The sequence below is a fragment of the Panthera pardus genome, unplaced genomic scaffold (genome assembly GCF_024362965.1).
Source record: "Panthera pardus isolate Hobbes unplaced genomic scaffold, ASM2436296v1 HiC_scaffold_16, whole genome shotgun sequence".
NCBI classification, from domain to species: Eukaryota; Metazoa; Chordata; class Mammalia; order Carnivora; family Felidae; genus Panthera; species Panthera pardus.
This window is the reverse complement of record NW_026526721.1, coordinates 126,905,113-126,927,167: the sequence shown is the minus strand read 5'-3', so window position 1 is coordinate 126,927,167 and position 22,055 is coordinate 126,905,113. Positions and strand designations below refer to the sequence as shown.

The following is a 22,055-nucleotide window of genomic DNA, read 5'->3' as shown; positions in this document are numbered from 1 at the left end:
TTTGTGTATTTGCCCCGTTGTTCATTTCTTTTCATTGCGGTGACTCTTAACAAAGGTAGCTCAGCGCAAATTTCCTGTTTCTCTGAAGGGCAGTGGGTGGCTCCTCCGGGACTCTCTGCCCACGTTGCCTGAGCCACACCTGGAGTGCTGGGTCACTACCCACCTCCACCTTCTGTACCTGGGGGAAGAGGAAAGCTCATCTGGGTCTGTACATTGTCTTTGAGGGAGATAAATATGTCTACTTTCTGTCTGGAACTTTGTTCAATGCTTCCGGCCAAGACTGGTCTTCCTCGAAATTGGAATGGGAGTAGGGGTAAAGCCTTGGTATTTGAATTCTTTGCCTGCTTCAGAGTGGAGCCCCATGACTTATCTTTCCAGAAGGGTGTTAGCCCTGGAAAATAAAAAAGAGGTTTAAAAAGACCCTTTCAGCTTGCTCCTTTGCAGCCCTCCAAATGAGGGGGTCCAGAGGGAATTCTCAGAACCTTAAGCCACCACTTGTGCCACACTGGCCCCACAGAGCTGTGTGGATTGCCGGCCTCACCCCTAGTTCCCGTGTATACCGCTGTCCCCCTTGCTGGCTGCCCTTCCTGTGGGCCGGCTTCCCATTCCGTGCCTGCCCCTCCCTGTGCTCTTCTAACTAGAGGCCTTTCCAGCATTGATCCCTCTGCTTGGCTCATGCCTCCCTTCCTTCCCCCTCGTTCCCTAAGTCACATTACAGTTCAAATGTCACAACCTCAAGGAGCCCACAAGGAACCCTCACACAAGGCCACACCTCTGTTATTTGCACAGCTCCGCTGTCTGTGTTGAAATTCTCCTCTCCTCCAAGTTGCAGTGTGCAGTTACTTTCTTGGGACTTTCCCTCCATGGCTGAGTCTGGAAGCAGGCCTGTTTCCAGGGCTGTTTTTTTCCAGTTATCCGTTTCTCCCTGTGACTCTCTCTGCCTCTACGTTTTCCAGCTGCATTGTAGAAACTTTAATCCCAGGCTCCCTGTGAGGAAAAACTGACTTGTTCTCTTTTCTTTTTTTTTCCTTGTAATTTTTTTTTTAAAGGTCATATTTTAAATGAGCTCAAAGTTGGGACCTAAAGTGAGACACTGTGGCTGTAGAAGCCTGTGATTTATGGTGCCAAGACACCATCCCAGAACCTGAGGGGGTGGTCCAGGGAGCAAATAGGCTGCCTTGGGGTGAAAATGAAGGCCTGAGATCTGCTCTCTCCCAGCTCTGTAGGCATCTCTCACTTCAGGCCGCAAGCTTATGAGAACTTGGTGACGCCTTTGGGACAGGTGTCCCCATACATGTGGCAAACGATGCCTGCTCCAAACTTCCCTCTGGTCCCAGGACTAGGTCAGTGAGATGAAAGCAAGCTGCTTGTGTTCCTGTTTCCTGAGACAAAGGGGTTACAGCAAGACAAACATCCCACCAGTTTTGACTGACCATCTACTATGTTCCAGACACTACCGTAAGCATTTGAACATGAGCAAAAAATGATTCTGACATAGTGAAAGGGATCTTTGCTAGTGCTTGGGCTGCTGATGTGATGCCCTCAAAATCTCTTGGGCCCACAGCGTCAGCATTTTGCCTCCAACAGAAAACAGAGTGTATAGAGTCAGATGGTGGCAGGGTGGAGCCCCAGTGTCTTGTCATACCCCCATTATGCTGGGAGCTCCCGGAGGGTGAGACCTGTCTCATTCATCTATCCACCTGCAGTGAGACAGCAGATGGAACAAAATCATGCAGGCCCCCTTCTTCCTCATACCACACTGGTCCTGCTCTTGTGGTCCCTGGATACCGCCTGTGAGAGGAGCCTATCTGTGGTTTTCTGCCTCTTGGTTCTCACCGGGTTTGGGACTGACTGGTGGTCTCCCCCCATTCCACCAGCCCCTATCCTCTTCTGAAAGCCGTTGTCCAGATTACACTTGTCCCCAGCAGGCATCTCGCAGTCCAGAATGATGCCTGCTTGGCCAGAAAGGGTGCTGTGCGCCCGCCCCTGCATGCCTGCACTGCCAGCTTGCCTATCTGCAGTGCTTGCCCTGTCTCTTTCTAAGCACAGCAGCACAGGCTGCCGGCTGCCCTTGCTGCCAAAGCACAGCCTAGGAAGCCATCCAGTCTCATCCCCATGCCAAGCGAGCAAGACCTGGGGAAACAGATAGATCTAATCCTGGCCTCAGAAGGGACAGCTAAATTGTCAAGCAGCACACTAATGGGGGCTGCTGACTGCACAGGTATCTCTGGGTTATAAATGCCCAGCACCAGAGAGCCTCCTAAGTCACACAGAGGACAACTTTATGATCCAGAAAGTAAAGAACTGGAGCAAGATCAGCTTGTGACAGGGAGCAATTGATCGGGGATGGGAGAGAGCTTGGCCCAGGAGCTCAGGACTCCATAAACCATCAGAACTCAGTGCTTCCTGAGGGGACATGCGCTGACCACAGCACGGGGAGCCAGGAAGCTCCGTGTGAGAGCTCGGGAGGGCTGTATGGTGTTGTCCTGGAGCTGGGATTCCCTGCAGCACCCCGGTGTATTCTGCACTCGGAATGATCTTCCCATAACCCAGTTCTGATCGTGAGCCTCTCCTGTGGAAAAGATTTCAGGGGTTTCCCCAGCGTCCTAAGAGTCAGACTTCTTAGTATGGCATTCAGGATGCTATGGGATCCTGGGTTTGATGAGCTTTCCAGCTGCATTTAACGTCTTGGGTTTCCCCAGTTGTGACACACGTTTTTTACCTTTGGGTCTTTGTATAAACCATTGATTCCTTTTCTCTCAAAGGCCATCCTCCCCCATTTTTTCCTCATTTGGCTTGCTGTCACTCATGCTTCTGGTTTTAGCCCAGATGCCACCTCTTCCAGATTTGGATGCCTCTTCCATACACGTACCCTGTGCATATCTGTGCATACCTTGTCATGGCATTTATCACACAATAATGTATTTGATGTTTCTGTTTGTATATCTCCCCATCAAGATCTTGGCTGGAGTGGGGTGGACAAGGTTGGTCTAATTTTACTTGTCATTTTATCCCCAGGGCATGGTGTACTGTCTGTCCCATGGAGAATATTTGTTGAACAAATGAGTGAATGAATAAATAAATGAATGATATGATAAGTAAGCAAAACAGCATGACAACATGGGGAAAAAAGTTGGCCCTCCCAGGGCATCCTCTGTCCCTGTCTGCCCTCCCAGAGATACAGTCATCACAGGATCTCAGGCTATATCCCCATCCTCTGTTGCTCTGTGCCTGAGAATGCTCTTGCTGGTTGCAATCCTTCCAGATTCCTCAGTCAACCTTTCTTGAGGAGGCCTCCCTGAATCCCTTGTGGGACAGAATTCCCACTGTGCCTCTCTAACTTCCAGTGTTCCAGCCTAACTATGGTTTGACACATACTTTGTTGTATCTTCACTGTATGTTTTTATGTCCCATTGTCTTTTTTACCTTTTTATTTTGAGAAAATTATAGATTCTTAGGCAGGTATAAGAAATAATACAGAGGGACCTATGTGCCCTTCATCCAGTTCTCCCCAGTGAGAACATCTTGCATAACTGTAGTGCAATGTCACAAGGAGGAAATTAACACTGATCAGTGCCATCCATTGATCTTATGCAGATTTCACCAGTTTTACGTGCACTCACTTGTGTGTGTGTGTGTGTGTGTGTGTGTGTGTGTGTGTGTGTGTGTGTATTTAGATCTATTCCATTGTATCACATGTGTAGAATCAGAGGACCATCACCACAGTCAAGATACAGAGCAATTTATCATAAGCATCCTTAGTGATCCCCTTTTATAGCCATAGCTTATTCTCTTCTTCCTCCTTCTCCCTTACCCTGGCAACCAGTCTACTCTCCATCTTTATAATTATGTATTTTCAAGATTTCTGTATAAAGGGAATTATATAGTCTCTAACCCTTAGGGGTTGGCTGTTTTCACTCTGCGTAATTCAGCTGAGATCATCCAAATTGTATGTATCAAAAGTGTGTTCCTTTTGATTGCTGAGTAGTATTCTATGGTATGGATGTACTCTAGGTTGTTTAGCCTGTTGAGAGACGATTTGGATTGTTTCCAGTTTCTGGCAATTATGAATAATGTTGCTATGAACATTCATGTACAAATTTTTGTGTGAACTTAAATTTTCATTTTTATACAGATGGACCATAAGCACATGAAATGGTATTCAACACCATTTCTTGTTAGGGACATGCCAGTTAAAACCACAATGAAATATCACTGCACACCTATCAGAATAGCTAAAATTAAAGGTAGTGATAACAGCAAATGCTGACAAGGATGTGAGAAACTCTATCCCTCACACATTGCCAGTACCATTCTGGAAAAGGGTGTTATGGTTTCTTACAAAACTAAAGATGTGCTTATCACATGACCCAGGAATTGTACTCTAGGGCATTTTAATTGTATTTTAAAACAAGTTGGAAATAATTCATGCATAATTCATATTCATGGTAAAAAAAATAGAAATACAAGTAAACATAAAGGAAAAAAATCTGTCGTCTTGCTATCTAGACGTAACTATTAGTAATGTTTCGGCATATGGTGTGTGTGTGTGTGTATTTTTTTAATAAAAAATGGTGGCATATACTTTTATGACTTTTTTTTAACAATGTATTGTTTCCCCCTCCATGTCAGTGGGTGCCTGTGTTATCATGTTAACACTTGCCTTATATTAAATTCAGTGACTCATTTCACTGAACTGAGACCTCTAGGTCATTTCACTTTTTTTCTCCTGCTGTTATAATAATACCTGATGAAGTTCCTTGTTCACATATGTTTGATAACTTAATGGATGCTATTCTAAAGATAAATTCTAAGCAGAATTCTTGGATTAAATTTTTTCCCATTTTTAAGACTTTTGATAAAAATTTCCAGTTGCCATTCAGAGATGCTGTACTGATGGATCCTTCAGATCCTGGATGACCATGAGTGACCCCTGACTGTTCCCACCATGGTCCTTATAATTCTTTTGATTTTAGGTTAGTCTGATAGCTGAAAAGTGCTAAATTTTAGCTGTTTGAATTTAGATTTTTAAATTTGATTACCAGTTGGACTAAATACTTGTTTGTATTTCATCTTTGTTAATCTCCTGTTGACAGTCTTTACCCATTTTTCTATTGATTTGAATGATACAAACCTTCATATATATTTCATTTTTTCCCCTTGTTTTGTCATTTGATTTAGAACAGCATTTTTGCAGCAAACCTTAACATTTTTCTGTAGTTATTCTATCAGTCTTTCTCCTTATGTGCTTTTCCCTCTGGTTCCCTCTTTGCAAGTTCTTTCTCCCCCAAACTTACAAATATTCATCTGTGTTTTGCCATATTTATTTTTATGGCTTAAATTTTCATTTAAGTATTTAATCCAATAGAGATTCATTTTGGGGATTTGGCATAAGGTAGGGATTTACTTTGTCTTCCAGCAGCTAACTTGTGACTCTGTCTTTCCCCCTGACTGGAAAGGTCCTCTATGTTACTGCCCGTGTTCTCCTCTACCCTCAGGTCTGTTCTATGTCAGAGATGTCTGAAGCCACCTATTCAACCTGCGAGCAGACGGCTTTCTCTCTCCAACATTATCTTGATTATTTTCCATGATGTGTCTAGGGTCGCTTTTTGCTGACTTTGCCTGGTGAGCCCATCTGTCTGTACACACAGGCCTTTATCTTCAGCTCAGTAACATTTTATTACATTATATCTTTCATTTCTCTTCTGCTTCATTTGTGGATTCTATTTTAGGAATCCTCATTATCTGCATGTGGCTCTTCATTCTCTATTTTCCAGCTCTTTCACCTTCTGCCATATTGTTTTAATTTCTTTCCCATTTGTTTTCTGTGTTACTGACTTCATATCCTGAAGCTTCACTGCTAGCCTTCCCTGCCTGCAAAGTGGCTTTGTTTCTGTGATTGCATTTTTAGTTCCCTTGCTATCTTTCCCTTTGGAAAGCATCTTCTTTTCCATCTCATCCTGCAGATTGTGCCTTCTTGTGACTTTCTGCTCCTGTGACTTAGAAGCCATGCTTTCTTGCACACTACTGAAAAAGTGTACATCTTCCTGAATTTTTCTTCTGCATTGCAGGGCATCTCATTTTTAGAGGTGTGCTCTTCCTCTGAGTCTACAGAATGATGTTCCCATTGTGGCGTATGTGGTGTTTTTCCTTCTCCTTTGAACATGATGCACTTTGGTGGGACTTGGTGAGGTTCCACAGACAGCGTGAGTACGTCTGTCCTGGGACTCTCTTTCTGCCCACTTTTGGGTGATTTCACCCCTTCTCATTTCTGTACTAGCTGCAGAGGTCCCCATTACTTGCCCATATCTGAAATGTCTCCCTTGATGTGTCTCTGCTCTGAGCAGGGGCATATTCCTTTGACCTGCAGCATCTGGTTCTTTGTTTCTTCTGGTCTGATGCAGTCTGAGAAAATTACGGTTCCCTGCCAGTACCACTTCTGGGCATTTCTAACCTCACCCCTTCCCGCGAGTGCTTCCCGCTTTGGCCAGCAGCTGTCAGATGCTTGATGCCACTTGCAGGTCTTGGGTGGCCCTGTTCTGTGCAGCTGTGTTCTGGGAAGGGAAGAGAGCATAACGGGTGAAATGGAAACTTGCTTGATCTTTAGCATAGCCCAGCTCCTCACTGGTGGCAGCCTGGAGCCTCTGACACAGGGACGGAGGGTGGCACTTACTGCCTTTTTTCTCTGGCAGATTCCGTTTCGGGTAATTGAGTCAGGGAAAGCATGTCCTAAGCTCGAGTGGGTTCTTTCATCCATCCTGGTGCATCTTCCTCTCCCCTACTCTGACACTGGATTATCGTTCAGTATTCGTTTGGAGAAAGGGTGTCGTGAACTTCTGCTGTTTGTCTGACATCATGATAATTGACCTGAAAGATTGGGAGTGTCTTGGGGGCTGCTCTCCCCATTTTGAGCCTGAAAGTCTTCTTCATGTAGTATATTAAATCATCCATTTATCAGTCTGAACCCACCCCCCGTCTGACATTTGTCTGTCAGGTTTTGGAAAGAATTACAACTCACCACGACACCAACAGTGTCTAACACAGTGCCTTGTGCCTGGTGTTTAATACTAGTTTTTGAATTAAATTGGGATATGATTGCCAAGAAAGGGAACATAGAGAGGAAGGAAAGGAGAGTGGACAGAGAGAAGTTGAGGGACATGACAGCAGCAGGAGGAGGGGCACAGGCCAGCGAGGGAGGCACAGAAGTCGCAGGCGGAGAGGTCGGGGGAGCGGAGAAGGTCTGATGAAGCACAGGTGCCTGGAGGACACCTAAGGGAGGACCGGTCAGCGATGGCGGGCTTGGCCACCTGGCTGAGAGGGGTGATGAGGGAGGTGATTGCATGCCTGGACCATCACTGGTGACCTTTAGTTTCAGGAGATGGAGGCAGTCCTTTCCTGAGTTGGAAGGCTGAGTGGGTTGAGGAAGAGGAAGCAGTTCCATGCAGATTGAAAAAGAAAAAGAAGAGAAAAAAGAGGGCTTGAGGGGAGATCAGCATGCCAGAAGGTTTTTGTTTTGGTTACTGATGTTGCTGTTGTTGGCATGGGGAAGATTTGATCAGCTTTATATCCTAAGGGAAGGAGGTTGTGACTAGAAAGAACAATTTGTAGGCCGAGAAGGAATATTTGAAAGAGCCGGTCTGACTCTGATCTGCACAGGGTGAAGTCAACCATGTGGAGAGAAGACGTGGTCTGAGAGCCCCCAAGGGCAAGGGCTGCCTCCCACTGGGTCCGGCCAGCACCGCGGCTGTGGTGGGTTCACCTTAAGGTAGCGGCGGAGGTGGGGAGGGTGCTCCCCCTTCTGCCTCCTTGCAAAGGAGGGGGCAAGGCCCAGCCAGGCCTGGTGTGGCGAAAAGGAGAAGACTGAAAAAGGTTCCTGGCAGCCCTTGGGCCCAGACGAGGGGCAGAATAAGCCTCTCAACTGGATGCTGGGTGGCACCACGAGAGAGCCTTGACGGCCTCTGGCTTCAGGTGGTCTTTTGCCGTGTGCTAACATTGATTGCCTTTCTGGAAGGCTCGAGGAAGGCTCTGAAGCAGTGGCTTTGGTTTAGCCAGGAGAGGGACTTCTTCTGGACCCAAACCCTCTTTTCCTCGCCTTTCGGGTACTGTGAGGTATTGCTCCCCATTCTGTCTCCGGAGACGTGAAGTTCATCGGCTGCGGACGCACAGTGAAGCTCTGTGGGGATGTCCTTGTCTGATCCCCAGACGCCGGGCAGCACTTGGCCTCACTCTCCTCTGTGTCCCTGCCTACCCCCTCTCCGGGCATTTACCTCTCCGAGGGCTGACTTGAACCCACCCAGCCTGGCTCAGCGCTGTCAACTGGACAAGAAAGCCCGCTGTAAAATAGCCAGCACTGAACTGGGCTTACGATAGACTTATTGGGTTGAAAAACAGGATATTAATCTTACTTCATTAACTAATTAATCAATTAATAAATAAAACATCTTTGAGAATCTTCTGTGTGTCAGGTACTGATACCATAAAGGTGATGAGGCCATCATCCCTGCCCTTGAGAGTATATATCTAGTTCAAAGAGGTGACACTCACTTAAATAAAGGCTTTTAAACTAAGGGGGAGAATTCATGTGAGGTGTAGACAGTCCATTCAAATGAGAGGCACAGGGATGGATTAAGTAATCCCTGGAGTCCTGTCCCAACCAAGTAGTTTCATTATAAAGCAGGACCTGCAAATTGGCTTTTCCTTTCAGTGTTCTGCATTGCCCTTTCAAACAAATAATTAACCATGCAGCAATCATCCAGCATATTCTAGAACTCAATTCCTAGTACTACTCTCCAGGGTACTTGAACCGTGCCCTGGGGTTGGCATTGTTACAAGAAATTCTTGATGAGAATAATGCCTGATATTGTGCAATTGTGTGCGGTTGGCCTTCCTTGCGCGGTTCTGTGTATGCACATCAATTACACGCATTCGGTATAATTTGTCTTTTTAAAATCACACCTTCTATTTCACCCCAAGAAGATAAATGGATCCTGCCTCGGTCCCAATTCCATTGATTTTTTTGTGATCCTATGGTGAAGCTATTATCAACACTAATCTCAAACCCTGCTAGGAGCCAGGAAGTCCTTAGAATACAGAGCGCCAATTTCTGTGACTTCCAACTTATTTTTCTTTTCACTGGCTTTTGTTCTGACTCCCCTCTCCTCATCTCATTTTCAAAAATATGATTTGATTATCATCCTGTGAGGTCTGTTCCACTGGCTCTGAGCAGAAACCTTTTCGACACATCCAGCCTGGAGGAGGTTGCCGGGAGTCTCTATTGATGGAGCATGACCCTCCCCGGGGCAGGGTGTCCCTGCAACTTTGAAGCCCCACTCGATGGCCTCCCTTTCCAGCGGGGTGAGCCCACATCCTTCACCTTGCCTCTCTCAAAATGGCTTTTCTAGGGAGAGGTGGAAGAAAAGAAGAAACATGGGGATTAGAATTGAGAGACTACAAGGCACCGGGGAGGCTTTTGACAGTGAGCTCAGTGTTTGAAGATGGGGAAGCAGTGATGTTTCTAGGACTTGAAGCGATTAATGCCAGACGGTCATTTGCTTCCATTTTCCAGGGCTGTTCCGCAGCCTCCTGGCTGTCACACACCCCACCTTCTGATGGACCTGTGACCAAATTTAAAATCTTAAGAGATCACATGCCAATTAAAAAGCATATTGATTAATTTTCAGAAGGCAAAACATTCAGTTCATTAAAATATTTCCAATAGTACAAAGGGCATACAGTGAAGAATGTCTTTCCTCACTGCTGACCCTGGGCCCAGTGGCCTCCTGAGCACTGCTCTTACAGGTTCCTGTGGAGCCTTCCAGAGACAGTCTGTAAATCGGGCATGCACTCAGTTCCTCCTGCTACTGCCATTGTCCATGCTGTTCCTTCCCTCCCTTCCTCTCCCTTTCCTCCCTCCCTCTCCTTCCTCCTCCTCTTCTTCCTCTTCCTCCTCTTTTTTTTTAATGTAATATCCTTTAGATGATTCCATACCAGAATTCATAAGCCTGCCTCATTCTAAAGGGTTGGATGGTATTCTAATGTATGGATATGCAATAACTTATTTTACTAATCCCTTATTAATAGCTATTTAGTTTGTTTCCAATCTTTTTGCCATTAAAAAGAATACTTCCCAAAAGACTTGAGAGCAGGGACTCAAACAGGGACTCAACATTTTGTACAAAAATGTTTACAGCATCATTATTCACAGTAGCTAAAATAGGGGGAAACAACCCAGATGTCCATCAGATGAATAGAGAAACAAAATGTGGTATTTCTACACAATGGAATACTATTCACCCATAAAAAAGAATGAAATATTGATAGATGCAACGTAGATGGATCTTGAAAATAGTATGCTAAGTGAAAGAAGACAGACACAGAAGGAAAAATACTTATGATTTCACTTATGTAAGGTACCTAGAATAGGCAGATGTGCAGGGACAAAAAAGAAGAGAGGTTATGAGGCAAGGAGGAAAAGGGAATGGGGAGTTCTTATTTAATGGACACAGAGTTTTATGTTAGCGATGATGAAAATGCTTTGGGTATATTTAGTGGTGGTGGTGGTTGTGAAACTATTTAATGCTGCTAAATTATATGCTTGCAAGTAGTTAAATTGATAATTAGCATATAACATATGCTTTGCCACAATACAAAGAAATGATGATAGAAAGAGAGGAATATGCTGCTAAAGCCTAAAAACAAAACAACCAAAAAAAAAAAAAAAAAAGAAAAGAAAAAAAGAAAAAAAAAAACCAGGATGGTGCTATAGTGAACATCTTTGTACAATAGAGAGCTCTGTAGGAATGCAAGTGTATCTGCCTGATACGTTTCCGGAAACGGGGTTATAGAATGAGACAGTGTGTGCATTTAAAATTTTGATATATGATGCCAAACTTTCTTTTAAAACATTGTGTTACGTAATGCTCTGACCATGAGATACAAAGTTGGTTTGATGCCAACCACAGTGTGATATCAAGTGTTTTCATCTTTGCTACCCCGACAGCTGAAACAGGGTCCCCCTGGTAGATTTAATCTGCGTTTCTCTTTGGGGCTTATGCTCTGTGTGGGAGACTCTGGAGATCAGGAGTCGTCTTGGTCCCAGGTCAAGACAGAAACAGGTCAGGAGCAGCCTGGAGGCACAAGGGAGGGCTGGTTGGCTGAGCTGACTCAATTTACTCCTTCCTCAACCTCCTTCCTCCCTCTGCTTGTTGCATCAACCTTATCCTGTGATTCATGGGGCCATGGAATGGCATGTGGAAGAGAGCCTGAGGCGTCCAGTTGCCTAACAAAAGTAGGAGTCCTTGATCTGTTCCCTTCCCAGCCTTGAAAGCCTCTGTCCACAGCTAGGGACAGCAGGCTTACTCCTTCTTGATCCTTATGGAGGCTATGCTCCCATCACATGCACCTCCTGGTTTCCAACCCACACTCTTAGACCTTCCAAAATAACCAGAACAAGGGTATTCCTTCTTTTAGCATCTCTTGGGCCAGTGACTTGCAGAGATAAAGCCAGAAATGTGAGGGTGGTGAGGGGATCCATGAAAAATGAATTCTCTGCAAACTCTAGTCACTCATGTTCTTATTATCTTATGGCTTCCACAACAGCACAGAATTCTTTGGAAGGAACCTCTTCAGCTGGCCCTTTCTGGGATGCAGCTCTGTCCTGGATCAGGGCAGGAAGCACAGAGTCAGCTGGCATGCCTTGGTCTTCTTCACAGAGTGTGCTGAGGAGCCAAGACTCCTTGATTTATGTACATTTGTCCTGTCTGAAGAGCACCTTCTCTTGGCTTCAGTCCAGAATTCCAAACCCCCATGATCAATCTGAGCGAATCTTAGCTCGCTCGCTGGCACTTCGGTCATTTCTTCCAGCTTTCTGTCACTTCCTGATTTGATATACATTCTGTTAAATATTTTTCCTCCACGTTATGGATTAAAATGTTGATTAGGTCAGGACCAAGGGCAATGTCAGGTGGTGACATCCCATTCCTCAAGGCTGACAGGATACAGTTACTTAACAGAATTATTACTAATGGAATGGCTGAGGTCTCGGCCAACTATCGTGTCCATGGTGAGATCACGAGGGGCTCAGACTCTGCTGAAATCAGGATGCCCAGGACTGTGGGAAGAGCTGGGGGACAAGTGGGAAGGACAAAACTTAGTGCCTGAGTTCTGACCGCCATGGAAGAAGTAGACTGTGCAGTGAAAGTGGAGGGGGTGGGTCGAGACAAATTACTGGCTCGGTGTGTGGAACTGAAAGAGGAGAGGAGGGTAGTTGCCTTCAGACCTGTAAGTACAATTTGAGAATACAAATAATGAACATACACCTAGAGCTTCCCATGTGCCAGACATGGTCCTTTGCATACTTATATATATATGAACTCGTTTAATCCTCATGCATCCTGTGAGCAGAGGTAATTATTATCCCCATTTTACAGATAAGGACACTGAGGCACGGAGGATGGTTAAGGAACTTGTACTTGAGTCATACCTCTGGGGTTTAAACCCAAGCAGGCTGGCCCCAGTGCGTGTGCTCCTAACTGCTACACTTCTGTGGCCTTGGCAGGTGCAGCTTCCATCATATTATTGACTGAATTTCAATGAGTGCACTGGCATGTTCAGCTTCCAGAAAGAGGACTTGGAAATTCCAGATCTCTCCAGGGGTAATCTCTCCAGGGCCAGCAGTGCCTGTGGAATCTTCTCTTAGCAGACCGGGAGAGTGAAAGTGACCGCTAGGAGTTGTTGGATTATCTCCCTCCAGAGGTCATCCCCTCTGATGAGAACGCATGGCAGTATTTCCTAACAAGCGGAAAAGGCACAGGGCCAGCAGGAGAAGGTCTGGCTCAAGGGAGGGCTTTGCCATCACCTGACACCTTGGTCTTCGGTCGCTTCAGCTATGGAAAGATGAGGCTGATCTAGAAGACAACTTGAGTGTAGTTACTGTCTTAGTAACAGTTTAGTGTGTCTTGAGAGGGGGAATGTAAGTCACATATCTGGGTGTCTGTGAGATAAGTGCGTTCAGTGCTGGCAGACCCTTTACTGGACCGGTGTTGTCAACAGCCTGATGGACTTGCCTATCCATCACACTCCGCTGCAGAGTCACAGAGCCCTGTGCTGCCTCTGGAGATGGGAGTAGCATAATCCCACATCTTTCATTAGATCCAGCAGCAGCAGATGTGAGAGCAGGGGTTCTCAGCCCAGCAGCAACGAGACCGAAGTCCACTGATACCGTGGACCATCTACAGAGTCTGATTCACTCCTCACATTTTAGGGGGCAGAGATCAGGGCCACTTGGACAACTGTTTCCAGGTGTGATTCTGAGAATCATCAGAGTTTGAAAACCAGTGGTCTGGGGGTGTGGCTCTGAGTCATTTCTTAGAGCTTAAAGTGTTTTACTGTGCAGCTAAGGGAGTACAACGGGCAGGCTCTCCTATATCTAGGTGTTAGGGGTGCAGAGGGTAGCAGAGGAGAGAGAAGCTAAGGCAAGCCTTGGTAAGTTCACTTGGGCTGGGCAAGTTTAGGATGGGCTGCCCCTGAGGCTTCAGGCACTTGCCCAGGGCACCAGAGCCCCAGAGATGGCCAGAGGTTTTGCAAACTGCCAGAGAAACTTCTCAGTGCAAACCATTGCAAGATTTTCCTAACATCCTGATACTGGAAAATCTAGGTCTGTTGGGCCTAGAGTAGTTCAGTTTTTAGCCAGCTTATCTCCTAATTTGACTTCTTTTAATCTCATTTTAATTATTTTTTCAAGATTGATACAATTTAAGTACTAACTAGAACATCATTGAAATTTGTTATTTTAAACAAAGGCCTTTCTGATTATGCTTTTTAAGAAGGTTTTTTTGTGAAGTGAATTCAAGCCCATTATTTGTTTTTTTTTTCAATTAAGTAATATACAAAAGTACCCAAAAAAGGAAAATGAAAAAGAAAAAAAGAAAAATTACTTCCCATTTCCACCACGGAGAAGAAATTAACATTTGGTGAACATCATCACCACACTCTTTCTCTGATAGAATGATAGCTAATTAGGTAAATTGAAACACTTTTACAAAAATAGAATGTTACTGTACACATTTTTAAATTAAAAGCAATATGTTTAATTTGATTTGAATTTAATAGACAAAAAAATTCAAATGGAACTTCAAAAACTGCTGAAGTTCAGAAATATTTTTTCTTCATTACAGGTTTTCAGTTTCTGAAACAATTTCTGTAAGGTTATTTATTTATTGGGAGGCAGGGGGAGATGCGATTTTTTTTTTTTTCCCCTGATTCTGAAATTTCCCATTGTCTGCCGGGGTCCTGCCACTCCCTGCATCCCAAACCCTGGATGTCTTAAGGCACTATTTTTATACGGAGGAGGTGTGAAGCATCTGTGTTCTGTTCCCTGCCCTGGGGGCTCTGCCTGGCCCTCCACTCCCTTCAGTGCCTTCCCCTTCTTTCACTGGGTTTCTTTATTCCAGCCTAATGAGTCCCAGGCCTTAAAGTGCATATGAATCGCTTGAGGGTTTGGGTAGATTGCAGATGCCTGTGCAGTAGGTCTGAGGTAGGGCCTGAGGGTCTTGATTTCTAACAAGCTCCCTTATGATGTCCATGTTGCTGCCCTTAAGAACCACGCTTTGGTAGACAAATTCTAAAATTTTTTGTTTATTTCGGTGTTAACCAGATTCCATCCTCCCCCACCACCTCCACCCACCTGGCCCTGCTACCTCATTGGTGCTGTGTTCCCTGAACTGTGGCATTCTTTTTTTCTTTTTTATTAATTTTTTTTAAATGTTATTTATTTTTGAGAGAGAGAGAGGGACAGACAGAGAACAAGCAGGGAAGGAGCAGAGAGAGAGAGAGACACAGAATCTGAAGTGGGCTCCATGCTCCAAGCTGACAGCACAGAGCCTGACACAGGGTTCGAACTCACAAACTGCAAGATCATGACCTGAGCCCAGTCTGATGCTTAACTGACTAAACCACCCAGGCACCCCATGAACTGTGGCATTCTTGACAATGCCTGGATCTTCTTGCCTGTTTGTGTGCAGGGGGTGAGGAGCAACCTACCTGGGTTTAAAACACATAGTAACTTGGGGTGCCTGGGTGGCTCAGTGGGTTAAGCGGCTGACTTCGGCTCAGGTCATGATCTCTTGGTCAGTGAGTTCGAGCCCTGTGTCGGGCTCTGTGCTGACAGCTCAGAGCCTGGAGTCTGTTTCAGATTCTGTGTCTCCCTCTCTCTGACCCTCCTCTGTTCATGATCTGTCTCTCCCTGTCTCAAAAATAAATACAACGTTAAAAAAAAAAAAAATTAAATTTAAAACACATAGTGACCTAAAGTTGTTTTTTTTTTTTTTCCCCCTCAGGATTGATGACATTGCTTCAGTGTCTTCTGGCATTGAACATTGCTGTGGTCAGTTTGGGGCAAAGCCAGAGTGTTATTTTTTTTTTATTATTATTTATTATGTTTTTTAGGTGATAATGCCTTTCTCCACCTGGATGTCCAGAGGAGTCCTTCTTTAGGTTTGAAGTTTAGTGATTCACCAGGATATGTCTTGATTTGATCTTGGGATGTATTCTGGCTTTTTCAAAATGTACTTTCAAGCTTTTAATTCAGGAAACCTTTCTCCCATAGGCCTGTAAATTGTTGTTGCTCTCCTTTTGGTGTCTCTTCTGCAGAGCAACAATGATGCATATGTGGGTGGATGCACAGGGGTACATGTTTTTGTCATAGCTGCTGTAGGCTGTGACCCACTGAAGCTGTTACCCTCCCTAATCCACACTCTCTTCTGGAAGTTTCTCCAGGCCAGGGTCTGTCTGCCCAGGAGCCCTGGAAATGGGGGCAGAGATAGAAGAAAACCCTCTGGGCTGTACCACAGGTTCCCACAATTTCCTCTACACCTTGCAACTCCCATATATTGGGCCTTTCTGCATGCTATATTGGCCTTTAGAGAAATCCGATCTTGCCCAACTTCTGAGGTTTGTCAGTTTTCAATATTCTTCCAAATTCCCCTGCATTTTCTATTATGTGGTTTATAGTGCTGGCTGTTTATTTATTTTAATAAAGGTTGATATTTCATCTCTTCCTACAAGAAAAAATCCCTTTTCTTTTTTGCATTTAGCTGGAGATCTATGGGAGGAGGTAGAAGGCCTCAGAAACAACTTTGCTTTCCTCTACCTTTCTTTCTTGGCTGAGTCCAGGATGTGGTTTAATTTGATCCACAATTAATTGGCCTATTTTCCCCTCTTTTCCCAGATCAACATGGCTAACGGGGGGTGCACATGACCAATAAGTGCCTGGCTCTCTGTCCCCATTGCCCTGGTTCCTGTAGCTGTACCAACTCAGTTCTGAGGCTCCCATGGGCCAACTCCGTTAGAGGGGAATCTCTTTCAGCCGAACCTTCTCAGCTTGTGTCTCTGGGAAGGCTGTTTTATTGGCAAATGATGAATGAGAAAAGAGTCTGAAACTACCAAACCCATTGACCTGGCTCTTTGGGTGAAAGCCATCATTTCATGTACTATTATTTGCATATCTGTGCTTTATTGGAAAACAGGGAATGTTGGCTAGAAGTACTTAAAGGTGGGCCAAACCTCCCTTCTTCAGTTAATTTCAAGCCATGACATCATAATAGATGTGGCACCTGACCACTTCAGAGTGAAGGCCTTTCAGTCTCCAGAATCGCCCCACCTTTAACCCATTTAGTAGGATCGTGCCCAACAGGAGGGGTGTCCTCTGCACTTGGGAGAAAGGAAAGTTGAGAGCACAGAGGTGGGCGTCACTGACCCACCTTGTTTGTACCAAAAGCCATGAAACAGGTGACGATGACCCCATCATCTCAGGACTTTAGTAACAGATACCAGGAGGTTGAGGAAGGTGCAGAGTGTGGTCTCTCCCTGTGATGCCTGCCCAGTGACGCCCACCTACTCACGGGATAGCGGTGAAGTCGGGGCCTGCCTGTCGGGGAGGATAGGAGGTGAGCAGATTGCGAGCACTGGGAGGCAGCAGCCTGACCCATGTATCACCCCAGAGTGCTGTGGAGCCCAGATGTCAGAGGACACATGTGGGAGAGCTGGCTGCAGATGTAGATGGACGCTCTTAGTGTGGCAGCAGGGAGGGAACGGGTGGCGGTGCCAGCCACTGGCTGAGAGTCTGTGGCTAAACTCAGGAAAGCAAAGGAGTCTTGTCCAGACCCCTGCCTCCAGCCAAGAGTGACTGCTGCTCCCCCCACTCCTAGGCCACGGACTGGAAACGACCCGGTTCTCTATCTATCGAAACACCTCAACGCCTCAACGCCTTCCCCAGTGTCTCCAGCCTCCCTTGGTAACCAGAGGCTAAAGTTACAAATGCAGCTGTTTCCTCTTGGCTATGACTTTAGCACATTATAAACACTAGACTGTAAAACTGACTCAATTATACACCTCGCAAGAGAGCTTATTTCTGCTTAAATTCAGCTACTTTTACAAAGTCTGATGGAATAAGGTTGCTGTGGAAGTTGAAGACGGGATTCCATGTCGTAGTGGATGTACGTCTGGTGTGTGCGGGTGGGTAGGGGCACTACCTGGAGTCTGAACACTTCTTCCTACTTGGAGGTGGGGAGGGTTGTCTTCCTGGAGAGTGTGAGGAAGTCCAAAGGGCCCAGGTGTTCCTCCTTCCCACCTTTGGGGAGCTGGAGCATGGGTACCCGGCCAGGTAGCCCAGCCACCTGGATGTTCCTGACTTAAGGCTTTGACTTTTTAGAGAGTGGCTGGAAGATTTGGGAGAACTAGGACTTTTGCCACAGCATTAAGTCCTAGCGAATGCATCTGCATTGTTAGGATGGTCGGCAGGGCAGAGGGGTTATTGGGACGCGTAGCCTGGCCCAGACCCTCCCTGAGGTGTTGGTGGGGCTCTGGAGCCCAGCCTGCCTAGACTCCTGCCCAGCCTTTCTGATGATTCTGAGCACTGTTCCATGTTCTTCCAGAAGGCTGCCTTCCTTTTCTGTCCCTTACGTTGAACTACAGTCAATTTCTGTTACTATAACCAGACATCCTCACTGATACAAGAGTGATGCTGAGTTTTGAGTCAGCCTTCCTAGGGGAAGGCTGCTTCCAGCAGAAAGACCATACCTATCGAGTGGATCAAGAAATGCCCATTCATAATTCAGTAAATAACCAAGTATATGCTGGTGGCAGGCACTGTGCGAAACACTAGGAATCATGTGCCATCACGGAGCTTAGGCCCTGGTGGAGGAGACATGCCTGTCTGGCTTCCAGATCACCATTCCACACGGGTCCCATTTGGAAGGCTGCCTGCCTGGTAGGAGGATGTGCCATGTGTCCATGAAGCAGGTGCCCAGCAGGCCTTTGTGGAGAGTCAAGTAAGGTTCTGGCATTCAGTAGTGGTAACTTGTCTAGAGACTGGCTTTCACGTAGGCACAAATCACCCACTCCTTTATGTGTTATTATAGCTATTTCATCTAGTTTTTACTTTCTTGTTTTATTTTCCTATCTTCTTAATTAATAGACCTCAAGAGGGAGAGAATTGCTGGTCATGGCCAATCATAGATTTATCCTCTATCTTTAGGAATGAAGGGACGCTAGGCTGCCAGGTATGTATGTGTTTGGGGTGTTAGGAACCCCCACAGCAGCAACGCAGGCTCCCACACAGTACACAGGCTCCAATCCTGAGTCCTCCTTTGCAAGGCCGTCCCATTTGGGCTTGGAGCCTGACTGCACCCTCCTGTGGGCTTGGCCACACTTCCCACCTTCCAGTTTCTGTGCTTTTCTTGCTTATTTCTCCATCTCTAAAGGTACTGGGCCTCTCAGTGTCCATTAGCCAGAGCCTCAGACTCCCTGGCTAGTCAGCATAGGCCCCAGTGGCCTTTGGCATGCCCCAGAGCGCAGGCACGGGTCATCGTCCAATGAAAAGGTAGCAGACATAGCAAACATCCGTAAAGTGCTGATCCAGAGATTCTTAACCTGGCTAACCTTGAGAACAACCTGGGGAGCTTTTAAACAAATACTGATGCCAGCCCCCATCCCTCCCCTGTCATTCTGACTGAATTGGCCCTTGCGGGGGTGTGGGCAGGGTATTTTTTTAACCTTTCCAGGTGATAACCATGAGCTTTCGGGGTAAAGAAGCACTGTTTAAGGTCTTTTTTTTTTCTGAGGTGACCCTTCAAGGAGGAACCAAGAAAAGGTTAGGGAAAGGAAGGGTCAGGTCAGAGGTGGAGCTTAAGGAAAAAGTGGTGGGCATGGCTGGTGGGGCTGAGTAAAGAATCTAGGAGTGTGGACTGGATTGTCAGCCTCTGCCCAAATATAGCCACAATCTTGCTACATCTCCACAGCGAGAGGCACATAATTGTTTCTTATTTTTTATTTTTAATGGATCTGCCCTTTGGCCATGACCCTGGAGAAAAAAGGAGGGGAGCAGACCCTTTTAGTCTCAATCCCATCACTCTATAGCCTATCCTTTCTCTGGTGGGGTGGGGGAAAATTGTCTAAGGAACAAAGTAACAAGAATCTGAGCTTAGGACAAGGCCTGGGAAGGAAGATGGAGAGAGAGTGCCTGGAACTGGGGCTACTTTCAGTGGGTAGTCCGGGAAGTCTCTGAGCTAAGGGCAGGAAAATTAAAAGCCATTTCAGGCTTCCCAAGTATCATGAATTGATGCTTGGGAAGAGCATTCCAGGCAAAGGACCCAGCAAGGACAAAGGCCCTGAGGTGGGAAGGTCTTGGCAAAGTTGAGATTGGGTCTGAGGAGTAGGTGTGGGTCAGGTGGTATGGGACTTGTAAGTTGTCCTCAACTTACTTTTCTGACGGGTAGAGATGACCTCACTCCTCTTCAGCATCATCATACCTCATCCTGAATAGGTAGAGGTGGAGATTTGGAAATTGAAGAGCCTTCACTTTGAAGTGGTCAGGTGCCCTATCTATTACGATGTCATGGCTTGAAACTATACTGAAGAAGGGAGGCTTGGCCCACCCTGAAGTACTTTCAGCCAAAACATTCTCTGTTTTCCAGTAAAGCACAGATGTGCAAATAATTGCATGTGAAATGATGGGTACCTGTGGCTTTCACCCAAGGAGCTGGGTCAGTGGATTTGGTAGTTTCAAACATTTTTCTCATTCACCATCTGCCCATAAAACAGCCTTTGCAGAGACACAGCTTAGGGGGGAAGTGTATTCCCCCTCTGTGTGTGAAGGAAGCCACTGGGGAGTTTGGAGGAGGTGAATGGTGGACTGACTTAAGTGAAATAATAATACCACCCTGACCAGTGTGTGTGGAGAGCTGGTGGCAGTGGAATTCCGAAGGCAAGGTAGGGGTGCCTGGGTGGCTCCGTCAGCTGAACATCTGACTTCAGCTCAGGTCATGATCTCATGGTTCATGGATTCGAGCCCCGAGGTGGGCTTTGCACTGACAACGTGGGGCCTGCCTCAGATCCTCTGTCTGCCTCTCTCTCTGCCCCTCCCCTGCTCCCTCTCTATTTCTCTCTCTCTCTCATTCTCAAAAATAAATAAACATGAAAAAATAAGAAGGGAAGGCAAGGGGGCTGAGGCTGAGAGGGGCAGTGTCCCTCCCATGGTTACCCAGCACTCGAGTGACAGAATTGAGCCCCGCCAGAGCCTGGAAACCAGGTGGGCAGGCCCAGATCCAGAATCCTGAAGGGCAGTGTCCTCCCTCTAAGGGCTCAGGCTCCTCCCACTTGCCAGGAAATCAATAGTTTTACTACCCCCACTTCCGCACCCCGCCTTCTTTCAAGATCAGAATAGGAATTTCACTCCATGCATAGCTTCCATCCCATCCATTTGATGCCTTTCCTTTAAAAATATCTCTTAGGCTTATTTCTTAGGACCCTGGCCAGGAGTATTTTCTTCCTTGAGAGATTCCCAGGCAGTTCTCCCCTCAGGCCTGGGCTTTCACCAGCGAATGACTCCCTTCCCTTCTCTCTAAGCAGCGGATGAAGGCCTCGAGCTTGAGGGGGAGGAGGAGGCAGAATTGGCAGACTTCTTCCTCAGGCACGCTGGGAAAGATTGTTTAAATTTAGGCCTTACCCTCCCAGAATGAAAATAAGTTATTTTTATGTGAGTAAGTGTTAGTTATTGAATTAAATATAAGTACGGGGCACTTCTCCTAATTTATAGCTCCGGTCTGGGAGCTGAGGCGGTCTGCGTCATCCGGGCACCCTCCTCCTCGGGCCACACTGGCTTCTCGGCTTCTCCCACCCTCTGTGCTCATCTGTCTTGGTTGTCTCTCCCAACTTTGTCAAATGTAACGTGAAAGAAAGGGAAATTAAAAGAAAACAAAAGAGAGATTTTCCAAGAGGGGAAATCAGATTTATCCTGAGGTAATTAAATGTGTAGGAAACTGAGAACAAAGGATTGCAAATAGTGTTGTGTGTGTGCGCGTGTGTGTGAGTGAGAGAGAAAATAAATCATTATTTCCCAGGCAGCCAGAGCCCTCTGATGAATCTTAAATTCAGGTGCCTTTGAGGTGGAATTGGCAGAGGAAGCCAAACGTGGGCTTTGTGTGGCTGCAGCTGAGTGCTCAGGTGTCCTGGGCAGCTGCACACACCGTTGTCAGCTTCCCGTGGCTCCCCACAGCCCCTCAGCATGTCCCAGGAGGGTGGGGGGGGGTCACTGAGGGAGCCCCTCCCTGCCATGGCTGGGAGAAGCACCATTCACTCCCTTTATATGTGGCCTTCTGCTCCCACCTCCCTGCAGAACTGGCCGGCCCTGTCTGTGCACAGGGCCCTTGTCCCTGGACTTTTCTTTTGTTTTTCTCATCCACTAGAGGCTGAATACATTGGGGTCAAGGACGGTATCCTTTATTGTGCATTCCTAAGTGTCTACTGCAGGGTCTGGCCTACTGTGGTCACTTAGTATGTGTTTGTTGAAGGAGTAAGTGAATGAATGAATGGGCCTAGGGAGTAAGTGAATGAATGAATGAATGAATGAATGGACCTAGGAGGGACCCTCATTCATTCAAACGCATTAAGGTCATCTCACTGCCATATTTGACACATACATCACCTGTGACTAGGCTGTGAGGTGGGGTGTGACGAGCGCTCTGGGAAGGACAAGGTGGGGGGGAGGAGCAGGGAGGTAG

At 46.3% G+C, this 22,055-nt stretch overlaps 1 protein-coding gene and 1 long non-coding RNA gene across 4 annotated transcripts in view; one reads left to right on the top strand and one right to left on the bottom strand.

Moving 5' to 3' along the window:
- Positions 1–22,055, top strand: part of EPHB1 (EPH receptor B1) — a 431,060-nt gene that overhangs the window by 199,681 nt on the left and 209,324 nt on the right. The gene's annotated exons all lie outside the window — the stretch shown is intronic.
- LOC109259554 (uncharacterized) lies at positions 10,763–19,867 on the bottom strand. Its single transcript, XR_002076694.2, has 3 exons — positions 19,758–19,867; positions 16,758–16,924; positions 10,763–11,126 (listed from the first exon to the last, which is right to left on the bottom strand). It is a non-coding gene; the product is annotated as an uncharacterized LOC109259554 (long non-coding RNA).